The sequence below is a fragment of the Falco peregrinus genome, chromosome 4 (assembly GCF_023634155.1).
Source record: "Falco peregrinus isolate bFalPer1 chromosome 4, bFalPer1.pri, whole genome shotgun sequence".
In the NCBI taxonomy this organism is placed as follows: domain Eukaryota; kingdom Metazoa; phylum Chordata; class Aves; order Falconiformes; family Falconidae; genus Falco; species Falco peregrinus.
This window is the reverse complement of record NC_073724.1, coordinates 25,474,094-25,491,697: the sequence shown is the minus strand read 5'-3', so window position 1 is coordinate 25,491,697 and position 17,604 is coordinate 25,474,094.

Here is a 17,604-nt window from a genome sequence, read left to right as displayed (position 1 = left end):
GACACATAGCTGTGAAACAGCAATCTCACCGTCCTTACACTGATTGCCCTGTGCAGTATCAAAATCTATGAACCCCACTCCAGCTTGTCTGCACCATGATCTTCCTTGCCAGCCCAGAAGGAGCTGGCAGAAGAAACAGTGCGCTCAGCTGCCCATCATCATGGGACCTCCCGGGAGTGTTACAGCTCTAGTGCCTTCTGCAACCTCAGTCAAAACAACAAAAAAGGGATTTAATTTCTTCGTGATACCAATGCATCACCTCTTGTCTTTCCTGAATTTTTTCCTAAATGTTCACTAACCTAAAAAGAACACCCACCCCCCACCACCACCACCACCACCCCGCCCCCCCTAAATCTGTCAAATGCTGTCTAGAGTGGACAGATTCAAGGTGGTCTCTCCAGAGACCCTGGGACAGATCATACAGGGAAGTTATGAAGCTGTGCTGCAAGAGCATGCTGTGAAACTCATTCCTAGGGTAAAAGTCAGACTGATGTGAGTGATGTGATATTTCATGGGGATGTAAAATTAGGATACATGCAGAGGGCCAATTTCTCTGCTGACCTAATCTAATGCCATTCCAGTAATCTCAGAAAATTGCACTGATTAATACAAGAAGTGACTCTGATCCTGGAATGATGAGAGCAGTATTTCAGCAAAAACAAGCAAAGGGGACTGTAAAGTTCAGGCTTGCTGTACACTGATGTTAACTCAAAACAATAATCATGTCCATAATTAACAAAGGATCAGTTCAGCCCGTGAGAAGTTACCAGCGTGATTTAAAAGCTTTTGGAATTAGCTTTAAATGTTAAGAGTGTCACCGGTGGAAAAACATTAACATTTACCCCTTTTCTTACTAATTTAAAATTGCTATGCAGCTTAAACCCCAACTCACATCACAGCTGAATTTGGCATGTTAACTTTTGTTGGGCTATTTTAACACATTTTTCAAGAGTCCTAAATACCATTCTAGTATACCAAGTCTGTTAAAGAATAAGGAAAAGCAAAGCTTTTTTGTGTGCTTGAGAAAACTGAAATGGCTATCGTGAGTCTAACATTCATATTATATATTCTGATAAACCATCTTTTGTGGAAGTAGTTATTAGAACGTATTTTTGTTTTTATAGACTGTTTGATTTCTTTTGCTGCTGGAGGTATGTTGCCCAGTCTGTTGTCTGAAAGAAACTCATGACAAAATGGGCAAACTGTCAGGAAAATAAGACCTAATGATGGAGAAAATCCAAATGGAAAGCCTGCTGCAATTTGACAAGGATCCACCAGAATTACTGGACACATTACAAACACCACCAACGCTTGCAATCTCAACCAAAGTCATAAAATACTTTTTTTTAAAGGGCTACTGAAAACTCACTGTATAGCTAAACAAAATACAATTATTCCATCCTGCATTGTTTGGGATTTTATTATTCAGTTTGCCTCACCAATGCATATGCAGTCTTGTTTATCTAAGCTAGAATATCAATAAGCCTCACTGTTTTGCCCAGGATATTTTCTGAGCAGTTACTGTGTAATGGAATGAAGTGGGGCGGCCAGAACCACAGGGTCCTAGGCGTTCTCTTCCTGTTTAAGTAAAATAAAGTACTCTCAGTAGGCCATAAGGAAAACTATAAAGCAAAACATGGAGCTGCATCGGTCATGGTTATAGATCAAATATGCATATGTATGTAAGCGTGTACTGGCATAAACATTAACATGTTTAGTTCTGTAAAGAACTTTACTGCTACACTGTAACAGGCAAGTGCTTCACATTTGGTACTGAAAGTTGCCTGGTAGCAGAAAACAGAAGCCTTCCCAGTAGCTGATCAACTGCTTTTAAAAATAAGTAAATTGCTGATTCTTTCAAATAAGAAATATTTTTGTCACGGGGGAAGTACAAGTTGTCTTAGATTTGCTAGGCTTGGGAGCATAAAATCCATAGTGCCCTTGGTGGACATTTATTCCAAGGGAAGGCAAGGAATGTAATTATTATTTTCCCTTTGGGTTTTGTTGTGATGATGTAAGCATCCATAAATACTTTAAGATCTCATTTATTGTTTAATATTCTAGGTAGCTATGGTGGGATGTGCTGAATCATCAGATCCTTTGGCCACCTTGCCATCTTCCTTTTCCCAAATAGCTCCTTGTTTTTAAGGCTGTCCTAGCCCATCTCTCCCTTTTTCTCCTTACTTTGCATGAGAGAGGTCTTGATTTTATGTTGATGCAGGCTGTATATTGCAACTCATCCACTTGTATTGACACTGAAGCAGAGTATTGAAAAGTTGGGGTGCAGCTGGCTCTTGGTGTGAACACTGGATAGTGTGCAGAGGTGCCTGACTTCTAACTGTACACTGAAATCTCACGTACAAAAGGTAAAACTAGTATTTCTTTCTGTTTACAACTGAAATTAAGCCCTGCTTGTTTATAGTAAGCATTCCTCATTTCTTCTTTTCAAAGCCATAAGGATTGTTGACCTACTTTTCAGGTGGAAAAAAAGAGACGTGGAGGCAGCAAGCTGTTTTGTAACATACTGTAAAATGATTTCCCTCCACGAATACATAAACAGTTATTTACATTCAAATATGACTGGCCTTCCAAATCTGAATATCGCCTTTGATTCCTCAAATGTTGCTTTTTAAAGTGAGTGGTCACAGATTTAGGGGCATGCAGCATTTGCTCCTTTAAAACAAATCCTTAGCATGTTGGTCTTTTCCTGCTTATTTGAAAGCAGATTTGTTGTTTGTTTTTCTGGACTCATATTCTGGGGGGTTCAGACAGGGGCTTAGATATATATGTCATCCTTCAGCTTTCAGGCCAAGATGAATTTAACCGTAGCGCATTTATGAGACCTGTGGGTGTGATCAAGAAGCAGGTTTTCAGAATCAATTAAACGATGGCGTGGTGTGCTGGAAAGGAGGCAGAGGATCTGAATGGAGTCTCTGCGTGGCTCATACCGTTTGGAAAGGGTCTGTGCTGCAGAGGATCAGCAGCCTGTCATTTGCCGCCTCCCACTTCAGTTTCACCCCATCGGTAGAGAAGTCAGTCTGGAACGCAAAAGCTACTTTCTCAGATTTCCCTCTGACATCCAGTACTGAATGTACCTTCTGTGTCTGAACTGAAAATTTCATCACCTTTTTTATTCTGATTTCAGTCTCCCTGTTTCGTTCCTTACATAAAGCAGAAAACACAGGCAAAGAAAAGCAGCCAGAAGGTCCCTCAGTCTAGAGGGGGGCTGGGATGTTGTTCAAGACAATTGCTCTGGGAGACTGTGTAGCTATGCAATAGCAAAGCCAAAGAAGGAGCCCTCGGGAATTACATCAGCTTTTTTATTTTATTTTTTTTCTCCTAAGGGGAAAAATCCTGAATAGGGTTATGAGCTGTCTATAATCAGCACTGTCCTAGTTCATAGCAAAGTGTGCAGAATGAACCGAGAGCAGAGCACACAGAGCTGCTACAACATACTGTTTTCAAAAACCAAGGCACATAATTTCCTGTGAAGCCCTGAAGAACGGAAGGGATAATATGAAATGCAGGCTTTTGCCTGGTAATCCTCGCTGTGTATACTCCATTTCACCTTCAGTCTCCCTTTGTCTCCTTGCTGTCATTCATGACTCAGCACCGCCTTTCATAAAACCCCCGTGCCTCTCTAACATACAGACAGCCTCACGCTCCTCTTGCAGGACTGCAAATCAGCTTCCTTTGTCTGCCCACATAACCTGACTCATCTCTTCTTGGACACTGGCCTTAGCCACTCACTTCCTGACGGTACAAAACATCACACAGGGTAAAAAAAATCAACAAAACAAACCATAATCCACTCAAGAACATTAATGTTGTAGGATTACTCAGCTAATTGCAACTCAGCAGTAGGTTTCAGCCACACTAGGATCTGGTACCTCCCGGCCAGGTCTCCCGGGGCCCTGCAGGAGGGCTGTTTGCTGAGCTGTGCTTCAGCCCCCTGCTAAAAGCTCAGCCCCTGCTAAAAGCTCAGTCCTGCTTCCTGTGGCATTGTGCCACCTGCACAGCTAGACATGAAAGCCTAAACCCCTTCACCTCTCCCCCTGTGTGGTGGCAGCACCCACTGCTAGTACTTTCGTTTGCTTCCACATTGCTTGGAGTGTTGTCTCCGCAGGGCAGACATTTTGCTTTGCTTTGTGATGATCCAGCACGCCGCCCCCCCCCCCCAACCTGTGACAGTAACGAAAGATTTAAGCAGTTGCCAGCCTAATGGTTCTGACATGCAGACAAAATGAAATAACTCAGAGTGGAGCTGGCAACCAGGAAACTTCAGAAACAAATTGATCTGGCAAGGAGTTTTCATTATGCTTCAGGGAACAGGTTGATCTGACAAAAATAGAAGTTGGCAAATAGGTTACCTCTTGGAAAATGGCACACTGAGGTGATGCAGTGAGATGAGGGGTGGTGTCTGATCAGGCTCCAGGAGTTGGGGTTGGCTGGCTTGATGGAAATTAAAGAGATTGAGCCCTTTTTGGAACAGAGATTTTGTCGTTTGCGTGTTTCATAAAGCACGGTGCAGGCTTTTGGCTTTCTTCTGCAGCTCCTGTCGCAGTCAGGAGGCTCTGCCAGTGCACATCAGCCCTGACTTTCTGCAACTTTTCCTGCTCTCACTCGACACCATCATGGTGTCTGCGTCATTCTGACCTTTCTTCCCTCTGTCTCCTGGGCCTTTGCTCCACCTGAGCTTCCCTCCTGAATGTGGCCAGGGAGGGTGCGGAGCCCTGGAGGACATTTTGCCCCAATTGCCCAATTGTAGCTGCTGTCACATGTACCATATTTTTTTATACCTGCAAAGCATCCAAATGTTTAATGCTGAAAGAGAAGATGTTTATAACCTGATATATAAGCCTGTAGTATTGCTGATGGGGATACCAAACCTCTAAAATGGCTAAAAGATTTTTCTTTTGCACAAAAATATTTTGCCATCAGTATCAAACATGAAAACCATTTATTCTCTGAAAAAAACCACCAGAATTCCCTTACATTTCTAATAATTAAAAATAAATTCTGTCTCCACATGTGAATATAATCTTCTAAAAAATAGCCCGTTTTTTCTGTAAATTCTTCCTGTCAGTTCTCTCTCATGTTTTTGTTTTGTTTTGTTTTGTTTTTTAAACAGTTCATCTTTCAGCTACTCACTGCTACCTTATATGGTCTCTCTATATGTCTGGTTTTTTTCTTAATGAATGGTATTCTCCTCATCCTGTTTTGATGCTTGGCAAGAATAACTTCTTACTATTTTATAATAATATAGGTATGAAGGGTTTTAAAATAAATTTAGGCAGTATGTTGTTTTCCACAGAATAAGTACCATCAACTAAATGATTTAGCTAAGTTGTATAAAAAGAATAAATCTGGGTCTCAAGAGTTTATCAGAAGTCCTTGGATATGCTTTGGCAAAAATGCTAAATATTTCTGTCATGGCACATGCAGACTTCCTATCTATCTAAAGATGGAAAAATAGAAGTAAAAAAACTGTTAAAGGAATATTACCTTGTTTATCTTTTACTATGATCATAACGATGTATCTCAGTTAACGTTAATGCACTGTAGTAAAAATCAGTGCACAGCACAGTCAATGCATTGCTGCAGGTCCCTTATAATTTGGGAAGCCCTGTGGGCCCTATACTTTCCTGCTAGGATAAGAATATACTTTTCCAGGAGAATAAGCATTCACAAGGATGACAGAAAAGTAGCATAGTAGATCAAACACAGACTATATATAGGAACTCTTGCAATTTTTGTGTTTTCTCCTTTTCTTACTGTCTTTCTGACAATTTCATGGTTTCCTGCTGGCAATCCATCTGTTGCACTTCAGGTTAAGGTATTGTATAAATCTTGCAGTAGTTATGAAAGCATTACAAGGGAAAGGTTTCTTTTTGATTTTTTATATTATAAAGCAGTTTGGGAAATACACAGATAAAAATGCCTAATGGATAACAATGACAAGCTGTTATAATAATAAACACAAACACATTATTAGGGCCAGGTTCGATGGGGCTTTGAGCAACCTCGTCTAGTGGAAGGTGTCCCTGCCCCTGGCAGGGGAGCTGGAATGAGGTGATCTTTAAAGTCCCTTCCAACCCAAACCGCTCTATGATTCTATGATTATTCTACCAGGAAAACTTCACAAGCATATTTCAGTTGTTTGCAGCTGTTAGTAATGGGTTCTCCAGGTCAATGACATCTGGATTTTTTGTGTGTTATAATTAGTATGTAATCCAGTCATGGTTCTGAACACTTTTAAACTGTTTGTTTTAATTCACATTATCTTTCAGGAGTCAACATTGAATACTACTATATTTTTACCCAAACGATAGTTTCTAGAATTACTCTTGAATTTGGGATTGATGAATCTAAAGAGCTTTGTATGATTTGGGGGAAAATATGCCACATTTTTCTTTTGTTTAAAAATGCCATCTTATTCTTGGTTTTATTCTTTAGTTCAAATCAAGCTGAATTGAATTCTAACCAGTGCATTGATTATATTTAAAAGGTTTGCCATAGACACTCTTCCAGGTCTCAGGATGCTTAATGTTACATGCCACAGTTTAACTCAAGGTTTATTAGCCAGCCTGTGAAAACAGATCAAGTTAACCTGAAAAACTGTTGATACATCAGCTTTGATGGGTAACTAAAGACCAATTATATACTTGCAGTCTGTCGAGTTTTAAGCTAGGCTAAAGTTACATCTCTCATGAAAAATACCTTATGACCTTATGAACATAAATTACTATGGGTGATGAGGACTGCAATATGATTTAGAGTTTGTAAGACATTGCAAAAGCTTGATGAAAAGACTTACATTCTGTAAGGTAGTTTTGCTTTATCTTCTGTTGTCTTTAAAGCCAATCTGAAGAATCACTAAATCAAAAAAAAGGAACTCTTCATTTTCTCTTTCTTCCACTTGTTTTCTTTTCTCACTTTCCATTTCCATTTCCTGTTTCCCATTTTCTTTTTCCTTCATCAAAAGTGAAAAAAAGCTGCTTTTTATAAGTAAAAAGAAGTATATCCTTCTTGCTTTCTGACCTGAATCAAGACCTATAGAAGATATATCTGAGCTGGTTTCTGTAGTATTAGTGGATACAATATAGCATGAATAGATGGAGTGTGAACAGGTGACGGGTGAGAACAGAGCTGAACCATTCTGGCAGTGAACTCCACCAACTGAGAACTGGGTGACCTTGGGACTCTTTCCATTCCTAAACCACCTTCCCTGAGAAAAAACAAAGCACGTGAGGATTTTTAGATAATTGACCTTGAGTATTTTTTGTTTTCCAATTGTTCATTATCCAGAGCTTTCCGATACAAAAAGGAAGTGTTTCATTGCTGTACTATTAGTTTTAGAAGTTTGTAGCCTGTTCTTTGCAATGTCACTATCATTTTCACATTGCTGCAAAAAGCATTTCAGTCTCCTTTGCTCAAAAATTTTAAAGGTATATTTTCCAGAAGCACAAATTTGTGTTCAGTCTTAGGGAGAAAAGTGCCTGAAATGTTACGCTTTCATGAAAATGTGAAGAAAAGAATATTTTTTTCATTTTGATTCTCCTGAAATTTCTCAGGCAAATGTGTGATTACTGCTACCAACAAAGGATTGAAGCAGTATGAAAAGAATAAGGCAGGAGGGGAGGGAAGGAAGAAGAGGTGGTTGATTATGAATGTGAAAGCTTTATTTACACACACACATGAACAGTCAGCAGCTTTGAAAAAAGAATGCAGAAAAAAAGCACACACACACATTTTTTACATTTCTGTATGCATAATGGCGCTCTGAAAGAATAAACCAATTTGGTAATTTTACTCCACAGAGTATTTGTTATGCTTGTAAAGAGGCAGTATTTTGAATTACGTGATGTTTTTTCTTCTGTGTTTAGTGCTCATAAGATTAAGTTGACAGAAGAGGGATTTTTTTTCCTATAGTCATCTGGCACTCAGCATGATGCAGCAAGGCTGGTTTTCAGTGAAGACACAGGGCAGTTACCTCTTTTTCCTCAAAGCTTCAACAGCTCAGACATGAGATAGGTTAACCATGGTTCCACTGACAGATCACAGAAGCAGCCCATAAAGGGGAGATGTAGTGAGCAGAGGAAGAAGTAGAGCAACACATTGCGCTGCTCTTGTGCTGTTGGGAGAAGGTCGACCCTCATCGACCAATTTCTGCCTCTTGATCATCCTGCACGCACAAATTTGGAGGCTGATCGTCCAGGTGGTGGCTACGGTGGCAGTGGCCTCCGTCATATTTAACACAGGCTGGCTTCCCCTCAGGTCTTAGAGGTACTGTGGGCTTAAAGTGGAGTCCTGCAGGGGTTGGTCCCTTGCACTTTGTCCTGCAAGTCAGGCGACAGCTGGCAATTGACAGAAAGGACAGCATGGAGTAGATTGTGATCAATGAATTTTGCTACGTTGTCTGAATCACTGGGCTCAGCAAAGAGAGTTGAATGCTGGGCAATGAGCATCCATATAACAGCATGTTAAAATCATTAATAAGAGGTGATGAAGATAAGGATTATGTCTGTGCTTTTTTTGTGTGCCCTTTTGTTTTTTTTTTTAAATCTGAAGAAACATCTTGTTTTTGCCAGCATTAATGTTGCTTTGTCACTGGTGGTGGTAGGGTGGCTGATGTAGGCTGATGCAGGCTTTTTAATCACTACGGTAGTCAAGACTGGCAGTATGTCTATGCCAGCAGCAGAAATGTGATGAAGAAGCCTAGCGTAGACACTGTTTAATGTCAGTGGATCAACATTTTCAGCCTGCATATTAAATGCAAGTTGAATAAAGAAGATGACTGAAAATAAGAGCTAAACCCCCTCTCTCTGTTCTCCTTTTGCCCTACTTTTTGCTGGGGAAAAACTGTCCTTGGAAAGACTTCCAAAGAATCCCCTTGTGAGTATGTGCACACCTGTTTGTGTGGATGTGTGTGTGTGTGTAGAGGTGTATCCACCTGCCAGACAGATTCTTGCTTCCTTCATTTTGTATTGGGAATTTGGGGGAGACCAAGATGATGATTCATTAAATTGAACAGGAAGTATTTTGGAAAGACCTCTCCTCAGTCTGCTTTGGACTCTTCTAAAATTAGGAGGGCCAGGCCTGAGCAGACCCAGGAGCTCGACTTTTGGAAATTTCTGCTAGGGAAGGGGAAAGGCTGGAGGAACCAAGAACGTGTATGTGTGCACATGAGTGATCTGAACTGTGTTCCTCAATATGAGATACCTCATTAGCAGGCAGGTTTCCCTTTGTTTTGCCTCTCTAGCTGCTTTCGGCTTGATTTTCAGTGGGGGCTGGAAGATGGGTACCTGTGTAGTGAGGTGCAGGTGAGTGTTGTGTAGGGCACACTGCTATTAGTAATGATGCACTATTAATTTTGTTGGGTGTCTGCATAAGGCCATGACTAGACAGACACCTTTTGCTGTAGCTTACCTGTGGTGGGGTCTTGATGCAGGTCCAGGGCAGCCCATGACCTGTGCTCCCAGTCGCAGGACTCTGAAACAGAGTGTCAAAGGGCAGGCCATAATTCTTTCATGTCAAACACCTTTCTAGGTGCCTAAGTAATCCCAGGGCACATTGGGATGTTACTATTGAATGGCTCAATGCGACAGTTTTTCCTTGCTCCCAGTCCTTGTGAGCAATGAGACCAAAGGCCTCTCACGGGCTGCTCTGTCTACATTGCATCCCTGGTTTTCCACTTTCCTGTAAGAAAGAGTGTTTATATAGAGCAGATGAAGCTGGAAAAAGCCATTACAATGTCAGTGAAATGTAGCTGTATTCACATTGCTGCTTTACATGCTGTCAAATGTGCAACATGTTTATTAATAGCTGCAACAGTATGCACAGTTAAGAAGTATGTGGTTAAACCAAAATGAGTTAATATTTGTCTTTGTTCAAAAATGCAGTGTTGTTGTTGGGACGCAGTTGGAATTGCATGCATCTCCAGAGGGAATCTAACTTTTTATTTAAAAATGCGTTCTGCACAATAATTTAAGTCCTCTCTATTGATTTATCCAGAATGTTGAAAAATAATATAATGCTGTGTTAGATACAGCAAGTAATCTTTGTTCTGAAGTTCATTATATTGTACAGTGAAGACACATAGTACTCTACTGGTATGTAGCAGAAGAAAATACGTATTATGCAAAATATGCTGTGAAGGGTGGACGCTAAGAATACTAAACATTTTCTACTGTAATTTCTGTCATGACAAAACATCTCTCTTACTGATGAAGTTTGGATAAATATTTTAAACTGAAACATTTTCCATGGAAAGATGCAGATTCAGTGAAATGAAAATAGTCTATGGACTTGTGAGACTTTGTTGAATTTAATGTTGAATAAAACCCAACACATGTCAAAATAACCTGAATATTTTGCCTCAACTTTCAAAATGAAACTTTCTTTTTTTTTTTTTAATTTCAAATGGATTTCCTGCCTAGAACTCTGCTTGCGTTAAAAAAAACCTCAAAATTGAAATGATGTGTGCAACACTGACAGCATTTTCAGTTCAGTGACAACTGCTTTTTCTGTCCTCATTCCCTTCTCCTCCCCCAGTGGACTCTTCAGAATTGCCATCAACTAAAAATATCCATCATATTTGTAGGTCTGTGTCTGACTACTCTACTTCACAGATCTTTCCCTTTGCACTGTGTCACTTCCACAGCTATCCCACACTTTTAAACACTGATTTTCAAAATTTTTGTAATTGCCAGTTGTCTGTCTTACCTCCATCACACTGAGGTACCTTTTCTCTATACCTTGCATCAAGTAACAGTCAAAGAAAACTTCGTGGGAGAAACTTACTTCCATCAGTTTGTTCAGGTTTTTCTCTGCCTTCCTGAGGCTTCGGGCTTTAGATACTGCTCACTGTGAACTGTGCTGTTTCTTGGCAAATTTCACCATATGTTTCATAATATCAGCAAGGCTGGAATGTTGTCTCCAAAATATCACAGGTCCTTTCCCAGTCAATGCTTGAAACTTTTTTCGTAGCTCAAGAACCACTTTCCTGCTCCTTTCCATCCCCCAGCATGGGGCTTGGGGAGGGCTGTTACAGGGATGGGGGCAATGGCAGAGGTTGGAGGTGCTGGAAGCCCAGCTCTCCATTTCTATGCAGCAGGTATAAATATTGCAGCTAAATGGCTCATCAGAACAAGCACAGGTCTGCTGCAGGTCCCCTGCGCAGCTGTGCCATGCAGCAGAGCCATTTTGCAATCAAAAGCAGTTTCAGCAGTGCAGGAGTTGGAGCCGCCGGTGAATCTGCAGTGTCACGGGGACCTACCTGACACCATCTGCCTCAAATGTTCCTTCACTCTCCATCTTGCCTGTTGGTAGGAAGTACTGATTGAACAGTGCGTTGTACCTGGGCAGAATGGCGTGTCAGTTGACAGCTAATTGCTTTAGATCAGAGGGAAGATGATGAAAAAATGCAGGAAAGGGGTTCTTCGTACACACATTAAACTCCACAAAAGGTGATTCTTTACAGCTTCATTATGTGAAAGGCCCAGGACCTTCTCACTGTAAAGAAGTGTCGGTTCACTGATTTCAGTAGAAAAATGCTTATTTTCACCTCTCTGGAATTTCATCACTAACAGAGACTTGAAGTCTTTGACTGTCTACATCCCAAACCTCACACTGCAGTGAGAACAAATTTCAATCACAAGCGTAGAAGAGAGGTTAGTAAGTCACCGTGTAAGGTCTGACATGTAACGGGAGGACAGACTGGCTCCGGATGGGGGGGACGGCTGTAGTTTCTTCACTGTTGTGTGCTGCAATGCTGACATGGGGCCATTCCCTGAATCAGAAAATCGACTTTTTACATCGACACAAGCTTTTTACTCTCAGACATGTCTCTTATGCAGAGAACCAAGAAATGGCTGCATTGGTCCTGCTGTGTTTGGGCATTTCTTCAAAAAAAGTGCTTTTTGAAGTGCTGCCCAGGCACACTGAGGCCACCATGTCAGACCAGAGGGACTGGTGCATGGGCCCGTGGGAGCTCCTGTGACACGCCCTGTCCCCGTGGCCAGCTCTGGCACCCATCTCAAAGCCCCAAGTGCTGTGGAGACCTGGGTGACCGAGCTCTAAGCTGGCTGGGAGGACTACACAGCCTCTGAAACACACGGCTGCCTTTAATCCTAGCAAAAATGTTGGCAGCAAACACCCACCCAAAGCTGAACTCTCGAACTGGCCAGCATTTCACATCCATGTACACAACCTCTGTCGCACCTTCAGACTGTAGCATGAACGTACCCAAATGTGTCTTCATCACGAACCCATCAAGGCGCCATGCAGGAGTGCAGGGGGCTCCCCACGGCGGGTCAGGGCAGGGCCCGGCAGGCAGGGCCCGTCGCCCCCCAGCCAGGAGCAGCCGGGGGCACCGGGGCAGCCCCAGCCCCGGGCATCGGGCACCTCCCTGGGGCCGGGGCCGGGCCGAGGCCGGGGCGTGGGCCCGCGGGTGGGCCCGGCTCGGCAGGGGCCATGGCCGGGCAGGGCCGGGCTGGGGGTGCTGGAGACCGGCCCTGCTGCGGCCTCGCTGGGGCAGGGGCTGATGGCCGGGGGGTGGCAGGGGGGCCCTGGGCCCTGGGCAGGGTGGGGGAGCCCCGGGGGGCTGGGCAGGGGCGCCCTCAGGGACATGAAAGAAAGCGGGCAGGTGGGCAGGCACAGTTGTCCCCTGTAGATGGTTTAGTGATAGGCTTATAGTAGCAGATAGAAAGAGCAAATAGCAAATCTCAGACGGCTTTTAATATATAATGGCTTATTTAGTCATTTTAGTTAAATCATTTATTTATGTGACCTGAAATTTGGCCCTCTAACTGTAATGTGTAGGTCTGGTACATGATCCGCTGTGTGGAGTATCTGTCTCCAGGCAGAGCTGTTTATATTCCAGGATTTTCTAGGCTTCTCTAAGCTGTTTCTAATGTATCTTTGTTAGATGGATTATGCATTTTATTTCTCATTCCTAACAGTGAAATACAAACCTCATACTTAGGCATTTCCCACAAAGCAAAAACCCTCTGCAACTCAGAAGTGTTGAACGCTGATTTACTGTTCATGTGTGAACAAATAAATTCCCCAGAAATCTGTTGTTTGGAGCGCAGGGAGCACAGCTTGTCTCTGCAGCTGTGTGGCATGCGGATGAGGTCATCCCCGCCACAGAGCCAGCTCTGTCTGCACGCCTGCTGCTGAAAAAAGCCTCAGACAGCCTGGAAGAAGAAGTGCACATGGACGTTTTCGTTATGATAAAATTCTGACCTGCAATTGCAAGCTGTGGGTTTTGTAGTGTGGTCCTCCTCAGCAGCGGCACTCCCAAAGCACTTCCTCACCTGCCTGACAAGAGAGCGAGCAGCCGCATATACGTCTGTTAGAAAGACAGAAAAATAGTTCAAGGCAAACTGCTCGAATGTGTACTTTAGGAAAATACATATGAAAATGCAAATGGAAGTACATTGTCATTACTCTTACTCTGTAATGGGCTACCCAGTCCAGTTCTAGAAACAGAATGGGGTTTGGTGACATTTTTTTAAAGTGGTACTTAAAAAAGATCACAAGACCCTGTTGCAGGACCTAGGCTGAAGTCTGAGACTTTACAACCTTTGCACCTTTTGACACAAAGCAGTATGTCGACATATAAACATACAGATGTTAACGTTTTAGTATAAAATGTTAACACATTTAACGTTTTGTGCAGCTTTATGCAGCCTTTTTACACATTGCAGTCATAAAATTGTGATAAACATTTTTATCTGCCCAGAAGCTTTGAGAACAAGCTCACTGAACTGTGACTTAATGAATTTTGGAACTCTTTTAAGGCAGAATATGATAAATTATTGGTAAAAATTGAAATACTTTTATGATGTTAGTGCTACTGGCAATCTGGAAAACTTCAGTTTCTTGGGCATGCCAACTGAAAAGAGATGAGAGGTTTTCTCTCTGTTTCTCCCTTTTAATTTTTAAGCTCAAAAACCAAAGTAAAATTACCTGTAAGGCTGAATAAAAATAGTGTCCTTGGAGTCAAAGAAGAAAAGAAAATAAAAAATACGAAAGTAAAAAAAGATTAGTAGTGTGCTCTATTGCAAATGAAAAAAATAAATAAGTGAGAAAACCTACTGGAGTAGTTTTAGACATGCCACAGTAAAGGAAAAACTAAAGAAAAAATGAGATCCCAAGAGATGCCAAAGAATCTGCCAGTGCATCAAGTCACATCACACAAAGCACTGTGGGTGAGGCTGGCATTAAGGAAGGATTTTGTGTGTTGCTGTCAATAAAACAGCATCTAAATTATGCTGCAAACTTGTCCCCTGTTTATCAGGGGAGATAAAAAATAATTTAAACAAATAAGAAGACTTACATAGGAATTCTGACCTCAGACCCATTCAGTTTTACAGAACAGAAGTCTGTTCGAGGAGGCTGTGTTACATTAGAAGCACATTTGATAGGTCAGGTTTAACCCAGTCGCTATAAAGACTGGGATCTCATGGCGCACAGAATGCGATGGCTGTAGCATACAGAAGAAGAGGTATTTCCAGGATATTATGGTTCCCAGGACTTTACATTTAAGTAATCACTGAAGAACAAAATATCATAAATTGTGAATGATGTTTTGTCCAGTAATGCAATTGGAAGAAAATCCACCATTTCCTGGAAATATATTGGTCTTCATGTAAATATATTATGCAATTAATTAATTACATAAATTGTCAAATCAGATCCTATTTTTTTCTCTCATTAAAATGTTAAAACCGTCTTACTATAAAGAAAAAGATAGGTAAATAAGTTTTACATTTTCATGGTCAAACATTTTTCTCTGTCTGAACTGTTGCCTCCCATGTTTATTACAATAATACATGAGACTGCCTCTTGGAGAGTTAAGAGTCTGTAAAGCTGTGAAGAATGGGCTTAGTGTTTAATTTAGATCACAGCTCTGTGTACATTAGGGTCTATTCTGACTCAGGGAAGGCAAAAGACATGTGATCCATCATTAGTCTGCCAGGGAAAAAAATATTTTATTTTAAAATTTATTTTATTTTCAAAACAGACTGAACAAATATGAACTTCGACTTTAGCAAAGCCTGTGACATGGTCTACCATTGCATCCTCTTAGACAAACTGGTGGAAGATGAACTGGCTAAGTGGACAAGAAGGTGGGCGGTTATACTGTCAGGCTAACGGGGTAGAGATAATGATATGAAGTCCAACTGACTCTTGGTTCCTAGCGGTGTCTCACAGGTGTTGGTGCTGGCACCACTATTGTTTAATGTCTTTGTTAGTGAACTGCACGATGGGAACTGTTTTGCAGATTATTCTGAACTGGGGGGAGTGGCTGGTGCACTGGAGGGTGGGGGATGCCATTCAGAGAGATTTTGGCAGGCTGGAGAAGTGGTCCAAGAGGAACTGAATGAAGTTCAACAAAGCCAAGTAGAAAATCCTGTGTCTGGGATGGAGTAATCCCATGCATCAGCTGGCTGGGGACTGACTGGCTGGAAAGCAGCTTTGCAAGAAAAGACTGGTGGTCCTTGTGGATGACAAGTTGAACGTAAGTCAGCAGTGTGACTTTGCAGCAAAGGTAGCCAACCCCACCTTGGGCTGAAGGAGCTTAGTCAGCAGGTCAAGTGACTTCCCCCACCCCTCTATTCAGCACTTGTGAAACTGCACTTGGAGAACTGTGTCCTGGTTTGGGCTTGCCAGTACAAGGAAGACATAGGACGTATTGGAGTGAGTCCACCCAAGGGTGAGCAAGTGGAGAAGGGGCTGGGTAAGCTCTTCCAACTGGCTCTGCTTGAAGTGGGTTCTTGGACCAGATGACCTCCAACCTGCACAAGTCTTGTAGTTTTCACTCTTGCAGTTCCGTCTTGCAGAGTGTGCACCAGCTGAGCACTTTGTGTCACATGCGTGCAAGCCCTTAAGCTGAATTTGCTGTGCCATAGAACCATGGCCTCATTTTCTTTAGCTCTGCTGCTGTGACTGTTTTCCCAGGGTTTTAGAGGAAGTGGAAATCCTATGCATTCATGCACGTCAGCTCTGCCAGTTGTATAGGCTGGATGATTTATTACAACCTGGAGAATGTGCTGCCTTTCATTTCTGAGCTGAGGACCAAATAGGCATGAAGATGTGCATGCATGTTTCCTGCGTACTGAAAAATAAATATGTATCAGGGATTAACTGAGAGTTCAGGAATATTTATCAACACTGTCTTCAAGGCAAGCTAAAAAAATTACTTAAAAGTGAGAAAGAAAATCTAGATATTATAATTTCCTCTGTTTTTACCTTTTAGTTACAGTGCATCATCTTAGAAATTGTTACATACATTTGAAGACGGCATATTGGACATGAATACAGTGTACAAGATGCACGACCTGTTCATACATGACCGTAGTTTTGCAGGAGGTTGTTAAATGTTACCGTTGAAATTCTTTCAAAATTAGGCAAGGGAGTGTTTCCCACAGTGACCTGTAAGATGTAACCTGTAAGAGCAGGTGAGTGTTTCCAATTTTATTGCTGTATTTTACTGCAGAACAACGAAGGGAGCATCTGCACTGTCTTTCCTATGTGCTGACTTGAGGACAGTTTTCCCTGTTAGGCGGATGTGTTCTCTGAGTGGAGATGGGGGTTGATTTTGGGAACAGGAAAATTCAATTTCCTTTTTCATCCTATATATTTAGTTGTCATGCATCGTTTTAGAATATGTTTCTTCTTGTTTACTTCTGTTTGTGCAGTACTGGACTTGCCCTCAGGAAGCAGCAGTATGTCAGAGATTGGTAACAACAAATAGGTAGATTTACCAACACAAATCAGCCAGATATCCATTCAGGATTGTTTAGAGCTACTTAAGCTTAACAAAATGCCCCTTTTATGTAGCACTCTTTCGTCTTTTGATAATTCTGTCCACAGAGGAAAAAAAGAAAAAAAAAAAGGAACCTTATCTTTTCTTTAAACATCACCCAAAAATTTAGGCTTTGGTGACAGAAAATTAAAATTGAGATGTGGGCCTGGACTTTGAAATCCAGACTTGAGGACACTTTATCCCGGGATGAGTCTATGTGCACTTATAGGAAATGTTTTAGAAAAATAGGGCCATTTTCTTCTTCCTAAGACTGAAGATTTAGGTCACAGTATGGAAGCATTCCTGAAGGATACTTACATTCTAACAAGGACAAGAACATTTATTTTCTTTGCAACATATCTATTGTGAGTATTCAAGTTGAAGATTTTTAATTATTTGGTCACTGGAGTTTTGCTCACAGAATGTTCTTTTGGTATACAAATATTCAGAATTACTCAAGGGAAAAGGAGTATTACATGAAATATCTTGATGGAATTCCTAGAAATGTTTTGAATACTGCTTGAGGTATTTTTAGAAATGATCAGAGAATCATCTGATTTGGAAAGCTTCCTCCTGAGCCAAGCAATCTATGTTCCTGTGCTGTGGCAGAGCTGGATAATTCTGTGTGATGGAGGAAACGCTGGGCTGACACTTGCCAGCAAGTTTCCTGTGATTATCCCAGCTGTGCGGAGCTGCGGTCACTGCACACACTATCATAGGGAGAGCTGTTGTATATACCGATATAACAATATGCTGTGTGGTTGGCGTGGAGCCTGATCTACTCTGAC